Raw genomic sequence first — 8990 nt, forward strand, 5'->3', positions numbered from 1 at the left:
AAGTTCTCGCAAGCGTAAAAGAAGTATTCTAAAACGCGCGTACCTCAGAAGTTCGTTAGGATCCCTTATATACCTATGCACTTTCTCTCTCCTGACAGTTACACATCTGGACACGTGGCTCGCATCCAGCTGTACACGTGTCACCATCTGGAGCATCCTTGACTTGAGCGTCACCTCTTACTCTTCAGGCTTTTCGACTAAGTTACTTATGCAGGAAGCAACTCAGCGCATAACTGCCTTGGAGCGCGATCTCTTCTGCGTGGCGAGTACGGGTGTCTTCATACACACCTTCCCTGTGGTCTCGCCGGCCGCCATTATATTCTACTTTACTTACTTCACTGTGCATGCTCGGGTAAGCTGTTCCCCGACCTCAACCCCTGGCCAGCTAGGGAATGACCATCTGACGACTTCATCCTTTGCTTTGAAAGCCTGGAACAAGCTTTCCTGATCCTTCGGCGATGTCATCCTCTCGGCGATCTCCGATCGCCTTGTCGCCTGGGTTCGCACCCGGCGACTACAACACAAACTTGGTGACCGCCGGTTTAGGTATGCTAGAGATCGGGGCACGCCAACTTAACGACTGGCGATCACACGAGCCTCCCGACGTCCTTCCTTTCTACCAGCCAGGTGTCCCGTTCAACACGCCTATACTATTGCTTGCGGCCACGTCATCAATTCCGACTACCTGGGCGGTACAAGAAATCATATGCAAAAATACATGGAAAATAGGAGAAAATTGTATAATTATCATCAAAAGACATACCAGATCACTCCAACTACAACTGCACATGAAGAGAAGAAGGAAATTGCAGAGAATTATTCAAAATAAAGTGCATTAAAGAAATCAAACAAGGATATAACATCAAAGCCAATTCGCACAGTGCATGAAAAATAGCTCAGTAGATTGAAATTCTCCAAAATGTTGAGTGTATCCCCATCCACTGAGGAAATGAAGGCCAAAATATCCAAGAAAGTCCAGAGAAAAAAGGCTAAGCAAAACTAAAAAGGTTGAGCAAATATAATCCTTAACCATGAAGAAAGCCCAAATTTACTCAAAAATTGCGTAAGCTAAATTAAACCAAAGTAACACTACAAGAAAAGTGGTATTAGCTGTCAAAAAAAAATGAGAGCTTCATAATAGAAGTTACTATCGTGGACTCAACCCACACAAACGGAGCAGAAAAAATAAATTTTAAGAGTAGTGTCGGGCAAAGAAACACTACACCTACACTAATAATTATAAAAATAAATATTAAACTTAGTCTTAACCTACACTACTATTTTTTAAATTATAAAAAAATAAAATAATAATAATAAAAGCTAGCATCCAAAACATGGACACAAGGTAGAAGAAAACGGATTTAAAAAAATTATGGAGACTTAGTGGACGAAAACAATTATATTTTGTTGATGTTAACGTGGGCTTAGGATTCTAAGATGAAAGGAAGACGGTCATACAAGATGGACATGCTTCGTCGTTCTTGGTGAAGAAGAAGTTGCGCGACTAGGTTTCACTCTTCCACCCTTGCTTTTCATTTATCTTTACTTTTTTTAGTAACACTAATAATTTTATCTCCATTGTGTTGCCATTGATGGTCTAAACAAAATAAACAGGGAACTTTGTTACTCTAACCATTCTGGAATCCTAGATCCTGACAAACAAAACATGGTTGTTACTCTTCGATTACGTAAGTTTTTTTTTCTAGAATATCCACGTAGAGAACCAAAGTCTGTAGTTCTCTTATTTCCTTCTACCCATTTTTCAATTGCTGGCTTGTTAAGGTTAACTACAACAACTAAGTATGACTCAAAACTATTTCCATAAATCCATATCTGAAATAAGACCGAAGAATTAATATCAATATGATTATACATGCAATGAAAAGAAACTGAAATTAAAACTTTCATTTCTATATCTTTAATTTTCCTCTTACTGATACTGTGATGTTGTTGAATGTTATGCAATTTTTCAAGACGTTTGTTATTCAAAATTCCATTCAGAGGTGCGTACATTTTGGGATTGGTCATTCTCCACTATCTTATATAAATGTTATGTTTCTCAGGGAGGAATCAGAGCGCAAGTTGAAGGGAATCCTTTGTTACACTGAAGATAATGTTGTGTCCACCGACTTTGTGGGTGACAGCAGGTATTTCTTTTTTATGTCTATTTCATATAACAATACATTGCATATGAAAATCGTTTTGATATACAGTTTATATTAGTGAAAATATCAAACACTATATTATGCATTAAAAGATTTCTTGAATTGTAATAAGTAATTATTGTATTGTATTCAGAAGCTATAAGAGGTACTCAATCTTTTTTATAATTTAAAATATTACTATGTTTTTTATAAATTGTTCATTGTTTTATTCAGATTTTTTTTTTAGTTTTTCCAATAATGCAATTAACGTGTTGTACTATTTCAAATGGATTGATATTAAATACAATATTGATCAACACTCATATTATAGAACCTAAAGAAAAATAACTATGTAGTCCATTTTATATTATTTTTTTAGTATGTTCAGTTGTTTTAAGGAGTATTTCTTGTTACAAATCTTAAATTTTAACCTTAAATCTTATTTGGTAAGTATTGTTCTGGATATAATTTTATGATTTACAATAGATTGTTGCAAAATTGTTGAATGAATTCAGTGTTAAATATCGTTGAAAAAGTAATTAATCTGCTACATAATTTCTCTAACAATAATTGCTATAATTCATCATATCGTGCCTTATGTAAGAAGTATTATGTGAAAATTGTTTATTTAATAATACGAAGTAAGCATACAATGTTTTTCAAAATCATGCATATGATTATACATTTTAAGTTCTGACTTGCTGTCTTTAGGATAATGTATTTACCACTTTTTATATGGTTAACATGCATAATAAGATAGTTACACCAATACATGATTTTAAAATTTTCATTCTTCCTTACTACCTCATATGCATATTGTGCCGGACAGATACACTATTATTAATTTTTATAATTATAAATGAATTTGTTGGTTATTAATTCAGATTTTATTATTAATAATTCATATTTTATTACCCTTAAACTATTTTACCGTTATATTGCATTAATGGTCAATTTACAGGCCTGTTAGTATTCCTAGTTTATAACTTCCAGTAATTGTAATTATTATATATATGATTGAGTGAATCAAAATTAATAAGATTAGTTTTGCAATTTTGTGCAATTACGTTCAATCAGTTGCTACAATCTTTTGTCTTCTCTTATTTCCTTCAATTAGTTCCTAAAACTGGTATCAAGAGCTAGTCTATTATCATGAACTCTACCCAATTATCAGTCTCTATCCTTGATGGAAAAAATTACAATCGGTGGTGTGGGCAAATGAGAATTTTGTTTGATTATCATGAGTTATGGGATGTCGTTGAAAGTGGAGTGTCTGCATTAGCTGCTAATGCAACTGAGGCGCAACGAGTAGCGCATCGCGACCAGAAGAAGAACAACAATAAGGCTTTGTATCTCATTCATCAAGGGATGAATGACGAGACGTTTGAGCATATAGAAGGAGCAACAACTACCAGTGAGGCTTGGACAATTTTGTCAACCAATTATAAAGGTGATGATAAGATCAAGAGGGTGCGTCTTCAAACCCTAAGACGCCAATATCAACTGTTGCAGATGGAAACCACAAAGACTATTGATATCTATATAAATAAAGTTATTGCCTTGACAAATCAAATGAAGACCAATGGTGAAACACATTCAGAGCAAACAAAGGTGGAAAAGATTTTGAGGTCTTTAACTCCCAGATTTGAACATGTTGTTGCCACAATTGAAGAGGCCAATGACATTTCAAAAATGACAGTAAGGTTATTGTCTAGTTCTCTACGAGCGCATGAGCAGAAATGAATGACAATAAGATTTAAAAACCAATTGAATAGGCTTTACAAGCACAAACCTCAATTGGTAGCTCCTATCATAAACATGGTAGCTATTTCAGCAAAGGTCGTGGTGGCCAGAATCATGAAGGTGCTTGGCACGGGGAACGTGGTCGCGGAGGACGAGGAGGAATTTATAATAAATCAAATGTTGAGTGTTATAATTTCCATAAACGTGGCCATTATGCAAATGAATGCAGATCAAAAGGTGATAATCATGCTGTCAATTGTGCTCAAGAAGACAGTAATCACGTACAAGATGAAGAGGATCATACAGTACTAATGACAACCACATCAAATGAAACCCCAAACAATCAGACTTGGTATTTGGATACAGGTTGCACAAATCATATGTGTGGTCAGAAGGAGTTGTTTGTAGATTTGGATTACTCATTTCGCACAAAAGTGAAATTCAGTGATGGCAGGTTCGTTTCGGTGACTGGAAAAGGGCGAATTCTTATCACATTGAAGAATGTTGATCACAGGTACATCTATGATGTTTTCTATGTACCTGATATGAAAAGTAATTTGTTGAGTATGCAACAATTAGCTGAGAAGGGTTATGAGATGCACATAGTTGAAAATAAATTATCAATTTTTGATAAAAAAAGGTAATTTGATTCTTAAAACTTTTTTATCAAAAAACTGCATGTTTCCAGTAGATATTCAAATGGGTGATTTCAAGCGCTTGAATGCAATAGTGAATAATGAATCGTGGTTATGGCATTTACGCTTTGGGCACTTAAATTTTCAGAGTTTGGAAAATCTTTCCAAAAGAAATTTAGTGAATGGTTTACCCCATATTCATCACCCTGATCAATTGTGTGAGGCTTGCATTTTTGGAAAGAATAACAGGACACCATTTATTAAGGAGCCTTGGCGTGCAAAATTTCCTTTGGAGCTTGTTCATACAGATGTTTATGGCCCGATGAACATATCATCAGTTGGAAGTAATAAATATTTTTTAACCTTTATTGATGATTTTTGAAGGAAAACCTGGATTTATGTATTGAAAAGCAAGGATGAGGTATTCCACTACTTTAAAATATTTAAAGCATTTGTTGAAAGAGAGAGTGGCATACAAATTAAGATGGTGCGTAGTGATGGAGGAGGTGAGTACAAGTCTAATGAATTCAAGAGGCACTGTGATGAATTTGGGTTGCAACATAAGATAACTTGCCGCTACACACCTCAACACAACGGAGTTGCTGAGAGAAAGAATAGAACAATCATGGACATGGCGAGGAGCATGCTTAAAGCGAAAGGTATGCCAAATTATTTTTGGGCTGAGGCCGTAACATGTGCAGTATATTTGATAAACAGATCACCAACTCGGAGTGTTCCTAACACAACTCCGATTGAGGCATGGAGTGGATTCAAACCCAATGTGCAACACTTGAAGGTATTTGGGTCAATTACTTATGCTCATGTTCCCAATGCAACAAGATCAAAGTTGGATGATAAGGCAGTGAAGACCATTTTCATTGGATATAAGCATGGGGATACAAATTGTACAATCCAATGACAAAGAAAGTGATTATTAGTCGTGATGTTACATTTGTCGAAGATGAGGAATGGCAATGGAATGCAACAGCTGAAATGGATTCGAAAAAATGATATATTATGTGGAAGATAGAGTCACTCTTGAAGCACCTGCAGTCCAACCTGAAGTTGTAATTCAACCTGAAGTTGCAACTCCAATTGCAACTATGATGGAGCAACCAAGAAGGCAACAACGACAACCTGTACATCTTCAAGATTGCGAAGTAAATCTTGATGATGAAGTTGATGACAATGGAGATTTGGTTCACTTTGCTCTTCTTGCAGAATCAGAACCTGTGAGACTTGTCGATGCCATTCAACACCCCAAATGGCAAAAGGCTATGAATGAAGAATTGATGGCGATTGAGAAAAACAATATCATGACTCAAATTGGGAAGGTTGTTCCAAATCAGAATTAAGGGAGGATGTTGGTTATTAATTCAGATTTTATTATTATTAATTCATATTTTATTACCCTTACACTATTTTACCATTATATTGCATTAATGGTCAATTTACAGGCATTATATAAGATTTTATTATATATATGATTGAGTGAATCAAAATTAATAAGATCAGTTTTGCAATTTTGTGCAATTACGTTCAATCAGTTGCTACAATCTTTTGTCTTCTCTTATTTCCTTCAATTAGTTCCTAAAGAATTAACATAGTCTCATCAAAAGAAAACTTCATTCAGAGAACTTATTTTATTATCAAGAATATTCAAATAAAAGATATATTTAGTTAATATATTTTATTATTTGTGTATTTAAGAAATCTTATTTAATTATTTTTCTAACATTACAAGTGTTTACCAAAATTTAAAATTCAAATGAGAGAAACTAGCAAGAATTAATAAATAATTTAGGTCACAATAATTTTAGTTTTGTCAATTTGATTTATTTTTAGATTATTTACTATTGATGTAATTTTGATTTATAATTATAATTGACTTTATCATCATTCTTAATTTATTTAATTTTAATATATGTTAAAAAAAATTAGTTTAATATATATAATTTACTTATTATTTATTATTATAATATTATCATTTAAATATAAAATATTTCCATGCCTTGCACGGATAAGATACTAGTCATGTCACATTTGAGAACAAATACATGGTCTCTGTTGTTGTTCCAAATGAAGTATTTTTTATGCTAAGGCTGGAATAGCAATGAACGAAAATTTTGTGAAGTTGGTCTCGTGATATGACAATGAGTGGAGATACACGTAATCCACCTTAAACCTTTCTGATATTTAACAGTGTTGTCGTGCGTAACGTAATAAATTTTTGGTTGATTAATTAACCCAATTAGTTGTGTTAAATTTAGCCAAAAGTATAATCCAGCTAGATCTAACACCTGTTGTTTTCCTACTCTTGCAGCTAACGTGTGATTGATCTGCTTCTTCACGTTAAGAACTCTCTTTAAGCTGGTACTGCACTATTGCTTGTCTACACGTGAGTACCGTATGTTTATGTCTAGCTGCGATTTTAGTGTCTTGCTTATTAAAAAATGAGTAGTCTGAATAAATCAGTTTCCAGAACCATTTTTGTTACCCTGCTAGGAGCTTTTAGCTCTTTTTTGTTATAAAATCAATAAATAAATACCAAATACATGAAAAATGGAAGACTAGAGCCAATGTCCATGGAACCAAACAATAACAGAATATGTGTTTAGAAAGCCCCAAGATTGAAATTTGATGTGCTTCATGTCTCTTTTATCTTAAATAAAAATATGATAAGTAATTAAAGAGTATCCCATAGTAAAGAGTTGATTATGAAGTGAGAGATTGAATATGCAGAGTCTTTCTTATTGGCTACTTTTCAATTTCAATGCAAGTGACTTTGTTTATTATTTATGGGTTATTCTTCCTTCCTTTTTTTTCAATTCTAACACCTTACACTAACAAGAAACTGTTTGTTATAATAAAATAAACATTCAATTTTAATAATTTGTATTTAAAAATTAATCTAAATTTAAACAATTTATAAATATAATTTTATTTTACTTTTTAAATAATTTTGATATGTTTCTTTTATTTTTATTAGAAGATCTTCTATAAATAGATATTAAATTAATGTTTTGCCAATAAAATTCGTGAACTGATCAAATTTTGGTTATTGGTTGAAGATGACTTACCCAGAAGATGAAAAGAAAAATAATCGAAAGGTGAAGAGTATTGAACAAGATGCTTTGATGTCTCCAAATCTATGTTGAAAGCTTGAAGATCCTACTGCTATGTGTGTGTTGTCTAGTAACTTTTGACTTGTTAATTCACACCTTGTAGTGATCCAAACTCACTTTACTCTTTATCTCCTTGAAAATAAGTGCTTTCTAAAAAGTTTTGAAATTTTAACCTGTGGAATTGTCGAAACAACTGGTTGTTTGACACTTGGTGGTTTTCAAAATGATTTGGAAAAGCTTTGCTTTGTTTTGTCTTTGTTGTCAAACTGAAATAATCGGTTATTTCGATAAAACAACTGGTTGTTTTTATGAATTCCTTAACAGAAAATTTATTTCAATCTGTTGTTTTGGAAAACAATTTGTTGTTTTTATAACAAAATTCTATTAAGTGTTTTAAACTCTTTTTAAATGATTCAACTACTTTTGACTTATGGTCTAATCATTTTAACAACTTCCTTGAGTTTATATAAAGATTGTTTTTATAATATTTCCACGACTATAAGAGAGATAGTTTATTAAAAACGTTTTCAACAGGAACAAGAGCTTTGAATCATCACTTGTTTGTGGAATAGGACCGGATTTTGTATACTTATGTATTATAGCTTTGTAAAGCACATGTGTATTCTATTCTGTTCACTTTGAACACTGTATTTTTGTGTAATTTGGTGTAAAGCAGTTTCATAAAGGGTTTTTGAAAATTCTGGTGTTGTCAAGGAGTGGTGTGTGTTCTTGAGGGGTTCAAGATCATCACTCTTGGTGTGTGTTTTGTAATCTAGGTATGATTACATAGTGAATTCTCAGTGGTTAGCTGAGGATTGGATGTAGTTCTTAGTTAAGAGTGAACCAGTATAAACCTCTTTGTGTGATTCTCTCTATCCATTCTCTTATACACTATTTTTAACATTGTTCTTTCTCTGCTCGTATAAACAACATGTTTTTCGAGAAAACAACTGGTTGATTTTCTATAAAGAACTATAAAACTAAAATTTTATATTGTTGAACAGAAAATCAATTGGTTGATTTTTCATAACTTTTTATTCTACTTTCAATCTTTGTGAAAATTTTATGAAAACAATTCCCCATCCTCTTGTTTAGGCCACTATGAGCTAAATTTGAGTACATTTAGAATATGAAATTTAAATCCACTTCAAAAAATTTATATGAAATTGTAAAATTTTATTATGATTATAGAATTTATACTATTTATTTTTCTATGTTTGTTGGTTATTCTAGTGTTTTTTCTTTTTGAAAACTATAGGTTGAAGATTACAAAAACTCTTAAGGATATACTCACATCCACCTACAATACTACTTTGGATATATAATATATGTCTTAATGGCTA

General features: G+C 32.6%; 1 long non-coding RNA gene across 3 annotated transcripts; it reads left to right on the plus strand.

Annotated features, from left to right (window-relative positions):
- The first annotated feature begins 1394 nt into the window (after positions 1-1394).
- LOC137818779 (uncharacterized) lies at positions 1395-7811 on the plus strand. 3 transcript variants are annotated; one of them, XR_011082139.2, is made up of 5 exons: positions 1395-1508; positions 1615-1688; positions 2064-2147; positions 6846-6920; positions 7594-7811. It is a non-coding gene; the product is annotated as an uncharacterized LOC137818779 (long non-coding RNA). The 3 variants fall into 3 exon arrangements; XR_016516172.1 differs by having other exon boundaries at positions 1396-1508; positions 6846-6895; XR_016516171.1 differs by lacking the exon at positions 7594-7811 and having other exon boundaries at positions 1396-1508; positions 6846-7003.
- Positions 7812-8990: the final 1179 nt, after the last annotated feature.

The sequence above is a fragment of the Phaseolus vulgaris genome, chromosome 10 (assembly GCF_051622355.1).
Source record: "Phaseolus vulgaris cultivar YP4 chromosome 10, ASM5162235v1, whole genome shotgun sequence".
NCBI classification, from domain to species: Eukaryota; Viridiplantae; Streptophyta; class Magnoliopsida; order Fabales; family Fabaceae; genus Phaseolus; species Phaseolus vulgaris.